Source organism: Scylla paramamosain, unplaced genomic scaffold (genome assembly GCF_035594125.1).
Source record: "Scylla paramamosain isolate STU-SP2022 unplaced genomic scaffold, ASM3559412v1 Contig50, whole genome shotgun sequence".
Lineage (NCBI taxonomy): Eukaryota > Metazoa > Arthropoda > Malacostraca > Decapoda > Portunidae > Scylla > Scylla paramamosain.
Genome location: NW_026973715.1, coordinates 179,577 through 195,189, shown reverse-complemented (window position 1 = coordinate 195,189; position 15,613 = coordinate 179,577). Strand labels below are relative to the sequence as shown.

The following is a 15,613-nucleotide window of genomic DNA, read 5'->3' as shown; positions in this document are numbered from 1 at the left end:
ACTTGGTAAAAACATTCCCACTCTTAGCTTCACTGGAGACAAGATCAGTGTGGTCAAGCTTGCAGTGTTTGCTGTTGTGGGAAACTGCCATGAAGATCCAAAAGAGAGCCTGGCAATGACCAAAGAAGAGCTACTGTCTCAATAGTAGGTGACCTTGCCCAGCGATACTAAGGAGAGAGTGACACAGGAGGATGAGGAGATGAGGAGATGAGATGAGGCATGAGAGAAACATGTAGAACTGGGACAGAAAGGGAGGAGGAGATGTGTATGAGTGCAATACATGCTGTGGATGTAAGGGGATGACCTCTAATGAATGGAAGAAGGGAATAGAGTGCTAGAGAGAGAGAGAGAGAGAGAGAGAGAGAGAGAGAGAGAGAGAGAGAGAGAGAGGAAGAGAGAGAGAGAGAGAGAGAGAGAGAGAGAGAGAGAGAGAGAGAGAGAGAGAGAGAGAGAGAGAGAGAGAGAGAGAGAGAGAGAGAGAGAGAGAGAGAGAGAGAGAGAGAGAGAGAGAGAGAGAGAGAGAGAGAGAGAATGAGAGCATGCAAGAACAGAAATAAATGGAGAGAAGAATAGTGAAAGAGATGAGAGAATGAGTTAGTTCATGCAAATATGAGAAAACATGCATAGACAAAAATAAATGAAGGTCAGAATGATGAGAGAGAGAAGGATGAGAGGAGGAAGAGAAGAGGTAAGTGGGGAGACGAATGCTGAGAGAGAAAGAGATGAGAGAAGGAGAGAGTTGGTGTACAAATCTGGCTGTTGTAACTGCCCAAGCTGAATAAAAAGATACAAGTTAATGGTATTTTCAAAGGACACATACCACTTAAAGTTCAAAGAAGGGATGGATGCAGATTAATTCATGTTTTACTATTTTTATTTTAGTTTAGTGAAATGAAATTACTATGGCTTATTTGAATGAAGGAAAAATGTCTCTGGAAGGGCTTGTGTCAGTGAGGAAATGGTTCACACACACACACACACACACACACACACACACACACACACACACACACACACACACACACACACACACCACGGACTTAATCACTTTATATAGCTAAAATATACATGTGACACAAATGTACAGGTAATGATTCCTCTCTCTCTCTCTCTCTCTCTCTCTCTCTCTCTCTCTCTCTCTCTCTCTCTCTCTCTCTCTCTCTCTCTCTCTCCAACCTACCAATACAGAGTGTGAGGAGTCTGGCACACACACCCCATCCACACACACAACAATGCTGTACACTTGGGGAGCCTTGGAGTCTGCACTGCACTGCCTGAGGTAAAAGAGAACAAGAATGACAGAAAAAATACTGGTTCATATTTACTGCAGTTCATTGCCCATACACAGAAGTACAGTACAGATCAGCCTGGTTAGTGAGTGAATGTAGGTGGGTGCTGTTCATGGATATAATACTTGATATCTTGTTGTGGAGTCTCCTTATGCATTGTTGCCCGTTTATCAGCTTCTGTGCGTATCTTTATTTATAATCTCTCTCTCTCTCTCTCTCTCTCTCTCTCTCTCTCTCTGTCTGTCTGTCTTAAAAACTCCAGTCAACTCCCAGTGCCTTCCCAAACTTCCCACTGCCTCCCCAAACTCCCCACTGAATTCCCAAACTCTCCACTGGCTTGCCAAATCCCCCATTGCCTTCCCAAACTCCCTACTGCTTTCCAAAGAGGAGGCAGTAGACACCTTCCGAAACGATAATTACTCCCAGTGAGGTGTGCAGCACTGTTCAGGGGGTGCTGTGAACTTATCATTAAACCCAGCTGTGACCTTACTGAATGTTTCCCTTTGTGTCTCACAACACAAGGGGGCAGTCACAACTATCTTCCTCCACACAAAACTACAAGCACCTAATAACACACACACACCCTTCACTCAAAAATTTCAAAATCATAATGGCGACTCCTACACCAGCCTCAGAGTCCCCATCTGGGGAGGGGACCATAAATGTCCCCAGGTCGGACTGCCTTTCTGTTGATGACCCTAAGTGTCTTGACACCCCCCCCCTCAACTTTTTCTTCATTAACTTCTGCAACATTCGCGGTCTAAGATCTAATTTTCAATCTGTAGAACACCACCTCTCCTCTTCTAAACCTCATCTTCTTTTCCTCACTGAAACTCAAGTGTCTGAGGCAACTGACAGTAGCCCCTTTTCTGTTCCCTCCTACTTTCTCTATCCTCATTTTCGATCCAAAGCTGGATGCTGCATTTATGTGCGCAATGACTTAACCTGCTCTCGTGCCCACGCTCTTGAATCTTCTGAGTTTTCCACCATCTGGCTACGACTACAGAGTCACTCTCGTACTAGATTTATCTGTGCTGTATACCTCTCACCTAACTCCTCTGACTATAAGAAATTCTTTGACTACTTAACTTCCAAAGTGGAGCACATTCTGACCATCTTCCCTATTGCAGAGATCTCCATTCTTGGAGACTTCAGTGTTCACCACCAGCTTTGGCTTTCCTCTTCCTTCACTGACCATCCTGGTGAACTAGCCTACAACTTTTGCTATCCTCCATAACCTAGAGCAATTGGTGCAAACACCCTACTCGTATTCCTGACCGTCTTGGAGATACGCCCAACATTCTTGACCTTTTCCTGACCTCTAATCCTTCTGCTTATGCTGTCACCCTTTCTTCTCCGTTGGGTTCCTCCGATCACAATCTCATATCTTTATCTTGTCCTATCGCTCCAATCCCTCCTTAGGATCCCCCTAAGCGAAGGTGCCTCTGGCATTTTGCCACTGCTAGTTGGGGGGACCTGAGGAAGTATTTTGCTGATTTTCCTTGGAATTGACTACTGCTTCCATGTCAGAGACCCTGTCTTTGTGTGCTGAGTGCCTAACAGAGGTGATACTGTCTGGCATGGAGGTGTACATTCCTCACTCTTTTTCTCGTCCTAAACTTTCTAAACCTTGGTTTAACACAGTTTGTTCTCATGCTATACGAGTACATGATAGAGAGGTGGCCCACAAAAGGTAGTTAAGCCTTCCATCACCAGAATCTCATGCACTTTATATTTCTGCCCGGAACCATGTCAAGTCTGTTCTCCAACTAGCCAAAAACTCCTTCAATAATAGAAAATGTCAAAACCTTTCAAGATCTAACTCCCCTCGTGATTTCTGGCATCTAGCCATAAATATCTCCAATAACTTTGCTTCTTCTTCTTTCCCTCCTCTATTTCAACCAGATGGCACCACTGCTATCACATCTATTTCTAAAGCTGAACTCTTCACTCAAACCTTTGCTAAAAACTCTACCTTGGACGATTCTGGGCTTGTTCCTCCCTCTCCTCCACCCTCTGACTACTTCATGCCACATATTAAAATTCTTCACAATGATGTTTTCCATGCCCTCGCTGGCCTAAACCCTCGGAAGACTTATGGACCTGATAGGGTCCCTCCTATTGTTCTCCGAAATTGTGCCTCCGTGCTTGCACCTTGCCTAGTCAAACTCTTTCAGCTGTCTGTCAACATCTACCTTTCCTTCTTGCTGGAAGTTTGCCAACATTCAACCTGTTCCTAAAAAGGGTGACCGTTCTAATCCCTCAAACTACCGTCCTATTGCTTTAATTTCCTGCTTATCTAAAGTTTTTGAATCTATCCTCAACAGAAAGATTCTTAAACATCTATCACTTCACAACCTTCTATCTGATCGCCAGTATGGGTTCCGTCAAGGCCGCTCTACTGGTGATCCTCTGGCTTTCCTTACTGAGTCTTGGTCATCCTCTTTTAGAGATTTTGGTGAAACTTTTGCTGTTGCCTTGGACATATCAAAAGCTTTTGATAGAGTCTGGCACAAAGCTTTGATTTCCAAACTACCCTCCTACGGTTTCTATCCTTCTCTCTGTAACTTCATCTCAAGTTTCCTTTCTGACCGTTCTATTGCTGCTGTGGTAGACAGTCACTGTTCTTCTCCTAAATCTATTAACAGTGGTGTTCCTCAGGGTTCTGTCCTGTCATCCACTCTCTTCTTATTATTCATTAATGATCTTCTAAACCAAACTTCTTGTCCTATCCACTCCTACGCTGATGATACCACCCTGCACTTTTCCACGTCTTTTCATAGACAAGAAGAAAAATAATAAATACTGATTTAGTGGTGATGGTGGTGGTGTTGGTAGTGGTGATGGCGGCAGTAGTAGTAGTAGTAGTAGTAGTAGTAGTAGTAGTAGTAGTAGTAGTAGTAGTAGTAGTAGTAGCAGTAGTAGTAGTAGTAGTAGTAGTAGTAGTAGTAGTAGTAGTAGTAGTAGTAGTAGTAGTAGCAGTAGTGGTGGTGGTGGTGGTGGTAATAGTAGTAGTAGTAGTAGTAGTAGTAGTAGTAGTAGTAGTAGTAGTAGTAGTAGTAGCAGTAGTACTAGTGGTGGTGGTGGTAGTAGTAGTAGTAGTAGTAGTAGTAGTAGTAGTAGTAGTAGTAGTAAGTAGTAGTAGTAGTAGTAGTAGTAGTATGACTCATGACATTTCCTTTACCATACCTAGGGACAGTAGAGACAGGAAATGTGCATTTACCTAGCTATGTTTTACAGGAAAAGAGATATGCTCGTGCTGTCCTGTCTCCATATCTATAAGCATCCAGCTTAACTTTAAATTCATGAATATTTGTTGCTTGTACCACTGTTTCATCTAAGTTGTTTCATATTTCTATGCTTCTGTTTGGGAAACCATATTTCTTGATATCTCTTCTACTTGTTTTCCTCAATTTCAGTCCATGTCCTCATGTATCTCTTAAGTCCCACACAAATAAGTCTTCTTTGTCAACTTGATCCTTACCTATTAAAGCTCTGTATATAGCAATCAGGTTCCCTCTTTCTCTTCTCTCTTGTAATGATGGAAGCTTCAATCTCCTTAATCTTTCTTCATAGGTTAAATCTCTCAAACTTGGTACCAATTTGGTTGCAGCTCTTTGGATCCTTTCTATTTTCCTTATTTCCTTTTTATTATGGGGTGACCAAACAATTGTGGCATATTCCAGGTTTGGTTGAATCACATATTCCATCAACTTTCTCATCATCTCTTCATCCATGTATGCAAATGCCCCTTTCATCTTTTTTAATAACTCATAGGTTTCCCAAACTATTTTGTTTACATGTTTTTCAGGTGATAAATTATCACTTATTGTAATTCTCAAATCTTTTTCTTGTTTGGTTTTCTTAATTTCCACTTCTCCCATGGTGTACGAACTTGTCAATCTTCTTTTGCTTTTTTTCCTAATTCCATCACCTTGCATTTCTTTGCATTGAATTCCATTTCCCATTTCTTACTCCATTTATATATCTTATTTAGATCTTTCTGTAATATTTCACAATCCATATTGTTTTCCACTCTTTTCAATAATTTTGTATCGTCTGCAAACAGACTTATATAACTGTCAACCTCATTCACTATATTGAACATGCACCAGAAATATTACCGGGGCTAAGACCCTGTGGTACTCCACTTGTAACTCTACACCATTCTGATTGTTCTCCCTTTATTACTGTTCTCATTTCTCTGTCCCTCAAGTCTGTAATCCAATTCAGTGTGTTGCCCTGCAAACCCCTTATATTTTAAATTTTCTATAGCAGTCTCTGGTGTGGTACCTTATCAAATGTTTTTTTTAGGCCCATCCCTCTCTCTCTTGAATTATATCAATCGCTTTACCATAAAAGCTCACTAAATTCATGACACAAGACCTTCCGCTTCTGAAACAAAATTGAGTATCAGTCAATGTTTGTGTTTCTTCTAAATATTTCATCCATCTGTTTTTAACTATTTTTTCCACTATTTTTTGCCACCACACTTGTTAAGAACATTGGTCTGTAATTCAATGGATCTTCTTTATTACCTCTTTTAAAAATGGGCACAATATTGGCTCTCTTCCAGTCTAGAGGGATTTTTCCTTCCTTAAAAGAACATACTATGGTATTGTGTATACTCCCTGCTGGTTGTTCACAACATTCCTTAAGTATCCAGTTGGACACTCCATTCGGTCATTGAGCCTTACTTATATCCAAAACTTTCATAATGTTCTTAATTTCACTTACGTCCACCTGTATCTCTCTCATCACATTGTTTCTGTGCCATGCTCTTTCTCCTTCAAATTTGCTTTCTTTGGTGAATACTGACTGGAAGCACTTGTTCATTAATTCCGCTTGTAACCGTGTATCTTCATATGTAACGTCATCTTCCCATTCACACATCTGAAGAATAACTTTGGCTCATCTTTGCACTTGTTAACTATATCTTTCTCATAATTCCTTTCTTCATCTCTCAGGATTCTGATATATTCGTTTCTTACCTCCTCGAATTCTTTCCATTTCTCACTTCCTCCTTTTTTCTCCATCTATTCCATCCTCTTGTGTCCATGCATTCATCTTTGGGGGTACATAAGCCACTGCAAAATCTCTTCTTCCTTCTCCCTTCCTTTCTGTTTGAATTATAATTACTTCCGCCATTCCTTCTCCCACTTCAACATCTTGTGTGTGTGTGTGTGTGTGTGTGTGTGTGTGTGTGTGTGTGTGTGTGTGTGTGTGTGTGTATTTACCTAGTTGTATTTTCCTAGTTGTATAATACAGGGTCCGAGCCAAAGCTCAATTAGTCCTGTCTCCATAACCGAATTTGTCCAATTTCTCTTTAAACATGTGCACACTCTTTGCCGCAACTACCTCTTCTTTTAAGTTATTCCATATTTCAACCGTTCGATGCGGAAAGCTGTATTTCTTAATATCTCCCAAACAATGACTCTTCTTTAATTTCTTCATATGTCCCCTTGTACGTCTATCTCCTTCCTCCACTTTTACAACTAGGTCATCTCTGTCTATCTTCTCCATGCCATTTACTAATTTGAACATTGTTATCAGGTCTCCTCTTTCCCTTCTTTCTTGCAGTGTTGGTAATCCAATTTCTTCCAGTCTTTCCTTGTAACTTAGGTCCTTCCAATTCAGGTATCATTTTCGTAGCTGTTCTTTGTATTCTTTCCAATTTCCTTATATCTTTCTTTTTGTGTGGAGACCATACCACTGCTGCGTATTCCAGTTTGGGACGTATCATGTGTGTTATGATTTTCTTCATCATTTCTTTGTCTAGGTAATTAAATGCCACCCTGATATTTGCTAGCAAATTATATGTAGAGCCAAATATTCCATTGATGTGTTTTTCTGGTGATAGCGTGTCTTGAATTATTACTCCCAAGTCTTTTTCTTCTTTGCTCTTTGGTATTGTGATACCTCCCATCTTATACTCCCATGAAGGTCTCCTTTTACTTCTTCCCATCTCCATTACATGGCACTTCTTTATATTGAATTCTAATTTTCATCGTTTACTCCATTCATAAATTCTATCAATATCCCTCTGTAGTTCCTCACAATCCTCTTGGTTCTTTATTACTTTCATCAATTTTGCATCATCTGCAAACATGTTAATGTAGCTATTTAAACCCACCGTCATATCATTTATATAGACCTGAAACATTATAGGTGCCAACACAGACCCTTGTGGTACTCCGCTTGTTACTTCGCACCAACTTGATTTATTATCTCTGATTACTGTACTCATTTCCCTACCTTGGAGATAATCCTTCATCCACTTAAGTATTTTTCCTTTTAGCCCTCCTCGATGTTCCAGTTTCCATATGAGTCTTTTATGTGGAACTGTATCAAAAGCTTTTTTCAGATCTAAATAGACAGCATCAACCCAACCATCTCTCTCTTGTAGTTTATCTATTACTCTTGTATAAAAGCTCAGTAAGTTTGTTACGCAAGATCTCTCTTTCCTGAAACCGAATTGTTTTTCTGTTATTATATTTTCTTGTTCAAGATATTGCACCCATCTGTTTTTAATGACTATTTCACAGAGTTTACTTACAATACTCGTGAGTGAGACTGGTCTGTAATTCAGTGGTTCCATTTTATTACCTCCTTTGTATAACAGTACTATATTTGCTCTCTTCCATTCCTTTGGTACTTTTCCTTCCTTTAAAGAACTGTTAATTATCTCCCATATTGGTTCTTCCAATTCCTCTCTACATTCTTTCAATATCCATCCATTTACTTCGTCTGGCCCCATCGCCTTCCTAGTATCTAGCTCTTCCAGTAGTCTTTTAATTTCTTTTCTTTCCACTTGCATGTTTTCTATTCCTTTCTGTTGTTCCTCATCTCCCAGTGATGCAAAGGTGGTTTCTCTTGTAAATACAGACTTAAAGCTTTTATTCAGTATCTCAGCCATCTCTTGTGTGGTTTCATAAATTTCTCCATTTTCCTTCAGCTTTGTAATAGTATCTCTATGCTTTATTTTTCCATTTACATATCTATAGAAAAGTTTGGGTTCTTCTTTACACTTTCCAACTACATCTCTTTCAAAATTTCTTTCTTCTTCTCTTCTTATTTTAACATAATCATTTCTAGCTGTCCTGTATTCTTCTCTATTTATCTCATTCCATTGTTTCCTCATTTTTTTCCATGCCCTCTCCTTTTTCTTTTTTGCCTCTGCACACTTTGCATTAAACCACACTTTCTTATTTTCTTTTACCTTATATCTTGGCACATATCTTTCAACACCTTCTCTAAACTTGCTTAAAAACACTTCATATTTTTTCTGCACCTCCATACCTCTTAATAAATTATTCCAATCAAGCTCTCCGTAGAATTTCTTTAATCCTGTAAAGTCTGCCTTAGCATAATTTTTTCTCTCATTTTTATATTCCTCATTGAATTTTGGCACTTCTTCTTTGATCTCTATCTCCATCTTCACATGATCAAGAGTGTGTGTGTGTGTGTGTGTGAGAGAGAGAGAGAGAGAGAGAGAGAGAGAGAGAGAGAGAGAGAGAGAGAGAGAGAGAGAGAGAGAGAGAGAGAGAGAGAGAGAGAGAGAGAGAGAGAGAGAGAGAGAGAGAGAGAGAGAGAGAGAGAGAGAGAGAGAGAGAGAGAGAGAGAGAGATGACAGGCCACTAAGGCACAATATGCACAATGCACACACTGACCTGACCCTCTGATGTGCAAGGTCATGCCGCCCCGTCACTCAGCACACTCGGGCTTCTGCCAGTAATGGATGCCCCCAAGGCTGTCCCTGAGAGGTCATAACAGGTCACATAAGAGGTGACATATAAGAAGTCATACAATTATGAACAAATTTACAAGTTTATAGTAAAAATTTTCAGATGTTTTTAAGAGTGTGTGTGTGTGTGTGTGTGTGTGTGTTTCCAGATTTCTGCAGTACTTTGCAGGAAACTGTTCTTCTTAATATCCTCCTACACACACCCTTCTTCTTCATCTTCTCATGCCCTCTCGTGCTTCTAAAGTCTCTCACCACCAAATTACTCTGGTCCAATTTTTCACAGTCTGACAAAATCCAATATAAGGCCATCAGATCACCTCTCTCTCTTCTCTCTTCCAAGGGTGGGTAGGTTTAGTTTTAGTCTCTCTTCATATGATAAGTCTGATAGGGTCAAAGGCAACTTTGTCGCTGCTCATTGTATTCTTTCTAATTTCTTTATGTCCCTTTTAGTGCTGGGAGACCACATCGCTGCTGCATATCTCAAACTAGGTCTTATCATTGTCAGTTACATCCCTAATCATCTCTTCATCCAGGTAGTTGAATGTTGTTCTTATGTTTCTCACCAGATTATATGTTTCCCCTGTCTTTCTTCTTACATGTACCTCTGAGGACAACTTATCGGTGACAGTAATTCCAGGGTCTTTCTCTTCACTCTTCACTTTTATTTCCTCATTACCCAATTTATAACTGAAGACTGGCATCACACAACTATGCCCAAACTTCAGCACTCCTCATCTTTTTATGTTAAACTCCATTTTCCAAGTGTCACTCCAATCCCAAATCACATTCAGATCTCCCTGTAGAGCTTCACAATCCTCTGTCCTCTCCACTTTTCCCATCAATTTTGCATCATCAGCAAACAGACTCATGTAACTATTCACCCCTTCCATCGCATCATTCACACAGGTAGCAAACATGACTGGTGGTAGTACTGAACCCTGCAGAACACCACTAATTACCTCTCTCCATGATGACTTTTTATCTTTGACCACTGTTCTCATTTCCCTTCCTCTCAGAAAGTCACTGATCCAATGTAGGAGTGCTCCTCTCAGCCCACCAGACATTTCTCATTTCCACAACAGTCTGCTGTGGGGCACCTTCTCAAAATAAACACAATCTGCCCATCCCTCTCTTTCTTGTACCATATCTATGACTGGATTAGAAGCATCTTAAATTTGTTATACATGACCTTCCTTTCCTAAATCTGAATTGTCTGTCTGTTAATATTTCTCTCTTTTCCAGATATTCACTCCATCTTTGCTTCACTATTCTTTGGCACAATTTTGCCACTACACTTGTTAATGATGCTGGTCTATAATTAAATGGTTCTTCTTTGCTTCCACTCTTATATATGGGGACTATACCTGCTTTTTTTCCAATGTTGGGCACCACTCCTTCCCTTAATGAAGTTATGATGAGTTTGTAAATCATGTGTGCAGGTTGATCTCTGCATTCCTTCACCACCCAATCAGACACTCCATCAGGTCCCTGTGCCTTCCTCACATCCAAGTCTTCCATCATTATTCTTACCTCATCCACTGTTACCTCAATCTCACTCACTCTTCTACTCTCACATCTGCTGTCACCAGTCTACCAAATGTTCCCTCTCCAATGAAGACACTGAAAGAAGTCATTCAAAACCTCTGCAATTTGTGCTTCTTCTTCAACATGTTTACCATTTATTTTCAGTTTGTTGAACCCATTCTTATTCTTCATTTTACCATTCTATAGAACATCCTTGGTTCATCCTTACATATGTCTATAATGTCTTTTCATGAATTCTTTATTTCTTCCCTCCTTAGAGTATTCATTTCTCTCCCTTTTATATGCTGACTCCACTCACACTCACTTACATACTGCTCATCTACCCTCCCTCCCTCCTCCTCCCTTTCTTCCATCTCTCCCATAACTCCTCTGCTTTTTCTTCCTTCTCCCTTGCCTCCATATCTCCACTTACCTCTTTCTCTTCTCTCTCCCTAACCCAGCCACTCTCTCTCTTTCTCTCTCTCTCTCTCTCTCTCTCTCTCTCTCTCTCTCTCTCTCTCTCTCTCTCTCTCTCTCTCTCTCTCTCTCTCTCTCTCCCACACACACACACACACACACACACACACACACACTTTTTTTCCATCTGGTTTCTTCTGCAACATGAAAACCACATCCTTCTGATATTAGTACTTAATTCTCCTCAGAGCCGCCGCCACCACCACCACCACCACCACCACCACCACCACTGCCACAACCACTATCATTATTTTCACCTTTATCTTTACTCAGGTGGTGTTGTTGTGGTCTCCAGGGGCATTTTCATGACTGACAATGCAAGGATTTTGCAAGAGAAAAAGAAAATGCCCCATGAGAATTTTGGTGATCATCTGTATGGCCTTTGAAAATGTTTTTTTAATGAGAAAGCAAAGCATTAAGAATACAAACAAGATAGAATTAAGCTAACACAGGAAGCTGGTAAGTTAGTTTGTTGTATACTAAATGCAAGGTCTTGTTTCTGGAAAGTTGTGCTTCAGGTTCAAACCAGTGACTGTCAAGATTAACATGTGTTCCTCACAAAACTTTTCCTACAGTGCAGTATACTATAATAGACACAAACACATACAAAAATAAATATTACTATTACTACTTTTCTCCTGTAAGAGGGCCACTGGCCAGGGGCAACAAAAATTTTGAATAAAAAAAGAAAAAAAAGCCCCAGTTTTACTACTACTCCAGTAGTAGTAAAACTATATAGACTACAGACAAATGAGTAGTAAATACAACATCAAATCAATCCTTTAGGACCAAACCTAGGCATGTTAATACATCACTGCAATTCTGTCTGCTGCTGATCCCGTCATACAGAATCCATTAGCTATTTGTGGTGGGTTCCCACGGCAGAGGCTTCACGCAGCAGCACCACCACCACACGAGTAGCAGGCACACGCACCACACTCAGCCAGGAATGCACTTTCCAAGGCAACTGTGGATAATGAATAAAGAAAAAATAATAATTAGCCTTGAATTGATTTTCCAGAGCACCTGTGAACAGAGAAGAAATGAAAAGAATAGTAAATACTTCACAATAGTAAATGTGGCTACATTTCAACATATTTTTTACCTGGCTGGTCTCACAAGAGAGAACCCCTTCAGGGCCAGTTCAGGGTCAGCTCACCAGCACTATCAAAAAGACACCAAAGTCTGTACATGCTTATCTAACTGCCTGGCAAGTGTGCCATCAGCCCAAGATAAATAATAAATCTGACTAGCAGCACAGCGTATATGTCACCAGCAAGAATCAAACAGATGTACACCTGAGAAATTGGACAAACTGTACCTAAAACCATCAACAGAATTAGATTCAGGCACACTGTTAGCAAGAAAATTCCAGATTTTCATCACTCTGAGAAAAATGTGTGTCTGGCATCACAACAACTATAAGGAATGCTGACAGAAGTGGCTCAGATGAACAGGTCTGCTGCATTAACTGTATGTACGGCCTCTAGTGCTGACAGCAGTGGCTGAGGTGTACAAGTCTGTTGCATTAATTTGTATGGATGGCCTCTAGTGCTGACAGTAGTGGCTGAGGTGTACAAGTCTGTTGCATTAATTTGTATGGATGGCCTCTAGTGCTGACAGCAGTGGCCGAGGTGTACAAGTCTGTTGCATTAATTGTATGGATGGCCTCTAGTGCTGACAGAAGTGGCTGAGATGAACAAGTCTGTTGCATTAATTGTATGGATGGCCTCTAGTGCTGACAGTAGTGGCTGAGGTGTACAAGTCTGTTGCATTAATTTGTATGGATGGCCTCTAGTGCTGACAGTAGTGGCTGAGATGAGCAGGTCTGTTGTATTAATTGTATGGATGGCCTCTAGTGCTGACACAAGGGGGCTGAGGTGAACAGTAATTGGGGAGAGTCCATGAAAGTCTCCAAGAATGGAGATCTCTGCAAAAGGGAAGAGGGTCAGAATGTGCTCCTCTTTGGAAGTTAAGCAGTCAAAGAATTTCTTATAGTCAGAGGAGTTAGGTGAGAGATATACAGCACAGATAAATTTAGTTTGAGAGTGACTCTGTATTCGTAGCCAGATGGTGGAAAACTCGGAAGATTCAAGAGCGTGGGCACAAAAGCATGTTAAGTCATTGCACACATAAAGGCAACATCCAGCTTTGGATCGAAAATGAGGATAGAGAAAGTAGGAGGGAACAGAAAAGGGGCTACTGTCAGTTGTCTCAGACACCTGATTTTCAGGGAGGAAAAGAAGATGAGGTTTAGAAGAGGAGAGGTGGTGTTCTACAGATTGAAAATTAGATCTTAGACTGCGAATGTTGCAGAAGTTAATGAAGAGAACGTTGAGGGGGGTGTCAAGACACTTAAGGTCGTTAACAGAAAGGCAGTCCGACCTAGGCACATTTATGGTCCCCTCCCCAGATGGGGACTCGGAGGCTGGTGTAGGAGTCGCCATGATGATTTTGAAATTTTTGAGTGAAGGGTGTGTGTGTTTTTAGGTGCTTGTAGTTTTGTGTGGAGGAAGAGAGTTGTCTTTAGAGGGCAGGCTGTGACTGCCTCCTTGTGTTGTGAGACACAAAGGGAAACGTTCAGTGAGGTCACAGCTGGGTTTAATGATAAGTTCACAGCACACCCTGAATAGTGCTTTAGACCTCACTGGGAGTAATTATCGTTTTGGCAGGTGTCTACTGCCTCCTTCTATAACTAATGTCAAGGTTTGTCACACTGTTTTCTTATGTAATACCAGTAACCAATTGCAGTCACATGAAAATCAATAAAATACATAGTTGGGTAAACATGTAATGCAATAATACTATATACCTGGGAATCTGAAGCAGTAGCTGAGGATCACTCCATTCACATCACAAACAAGTTGGATTTTCAGAGGGAGTGATAGCTTTTCCAGTTAAAGTAGAGGGCCTCGTCCACTCTTCGGGCCTTGATGGCAATGTGGGTGCCTGTGCACACAAAAGAATGTATTGGATGATCATGATACACAGTAGCTACATATATCTACCATTAATATATATATGTATATATATATATATATATATATATATATATATATATATATATATATATATATATATATATATATATATATATATATATATATATATATATATATATATATATATATATATACGAGGTGTGTCATTAAAGTTCCAGGACTGGTGCCACACAAGTTTTATTTCACATCCAGGCTACAAACTATAGGTTATCTCCTTCGAAGTAATCCCCCTGGCACCGCATGCACTTGTCCATCCTTCTCTGCCAGGCTTGCATGCACTGCTGGAAGGATTCTTGCGGGATGCTCCTCAGCTCCGTCGTCACGGCCTTTTTGATGTCGTCCGCATCATCAAAACGGGTCCCCTTCATGACCTCCTTGAGCTTGGGGAAGAGGAAGAAGTCGCACGGAGCGAGGTCAGGTGAGTAGGGCGGTTGCTCCAGCACGGCGATGTTCTTCTTGGCCAAGAACTCTCTGATGCTCAGGGCATTGTGAGCAGGCGCATTGTCGTGGTGAAGCAGCCACGAGTTGCCCTGCCACAACTCCCGCCTCTTCTCGCGCACTGCACGAAGCAGACGCCGCAGTACTTCTTTGTACACATGTTGGTTGACTGTCTGGCCCTGTGGCAAGAACTCGCAGTGGACGATGCCCCTCACATCGAAGAAAGCGATCAACATGACCTTGAAGCTGGACCTGGACTGCCTTGCTTTCTTCGGCCGTGGCGACGCCGGACTCTTCCATTGAAGGCTCTGGCGTTTGGTCTCCGGGTCGTACTCAAATACCCAGGACTCATCGCCGGTGATGACTCTCCTGAGCAAGTCTGGTTCAGTTTCCAGACGCTCGAGGATGTCCTGACACACCTGCATGCGTCGTCCCTTCTGGTCATCGTTCAGGAGTCTCGGCACCATCTTCGCACAGACTTTCCGCATGCCCAGATCTTCAGTGATAATCTTCCACACGCTGTTGTGGTTCATGCCAAGCTCATCTGCGATCTTTCGAACAGTCAACCGACGATCGTCACGCACCATCTGCTTGACACGCTCAACATTGGCCTCATTCCTGCTCGTTGAGGGTCTTCCACTCCTGGGGTCATCTTCCACGTCCTCCCGGCCCTCTTTGAACCTCTTGCACCACTCAAAAACACGTGAGCGTGACATTGTCTCATCCCCGTACACTTTTTGCAGCATACCCAGTGCTTCTGACGGCGTTTTCCCCAACTGCACCAAAAACTTCAAGTTTGTTCGCTGTTCAGCGCTCATTGTTAAACGACCTGCAACAGAGGACATGATTTTAAAAGCACGTAAGAAAAAGATTAGTGACTGTAGAGGGTTGGGAGCGCAGTTGTATACTCCAGAAGGATTACTTTGAAGGGGAAATATGGTGGTTTGTGGCTTGGGTTTGAAATTCATCTTTTAGGACACCAGTCCTGGAACTTTAATGACACACCTCGTATATATATATATATATATATATATATATATATATATATATATATATATATATATATATATATATATATATATATATATATATATATATATATAGCATCCCTGCACTGGATATGCACACAATATACATAA

The 15,613-nt window shown here is 41.1% G+C and overlaps 1 protein-coding gene across 9 annotated transcripts in view; it reads right to left on the bottom strand.

The window, feature by feature from the left end:
* LOC135098212 (uncharacterized) overlaps positions 1 to 13,997 on the bottom strand; it is a 51,580-nt gene extending 37,583 nt beyond the window's left edge. For 5 of the 9 annotated variants that reach the window (XM_064000465.1, XM_064000463.1, XM_064000464.1 and 2 more), the window contains exons 1-4: positions 13,847 to 13,997; positions 11,829 to 12,001; positions 8,960 to 9,045; positions 1,181 to 1,274 (exon numbers count right to left, since the gene is read on the bottom strand). The gene's annotated coding sequence lies outside the window, so the exon portion shown is untranslated. Of the gene's footprint in view, positions 1 to 2; positions 97 to 1,180; positions 1,275 to 8,959; positions 9,046 to 11,828; positions 12,002 to 13,846 lie in introns of those variants that run through there. The other 4 variants (XM_064000459.1, XM_064000458.1, XM_064000461.1 and 1 more) reach the window with 4 other exon arrangements.
* Positions 13,998 to 15,613: the final 1,616 nt, after the last annotated feature.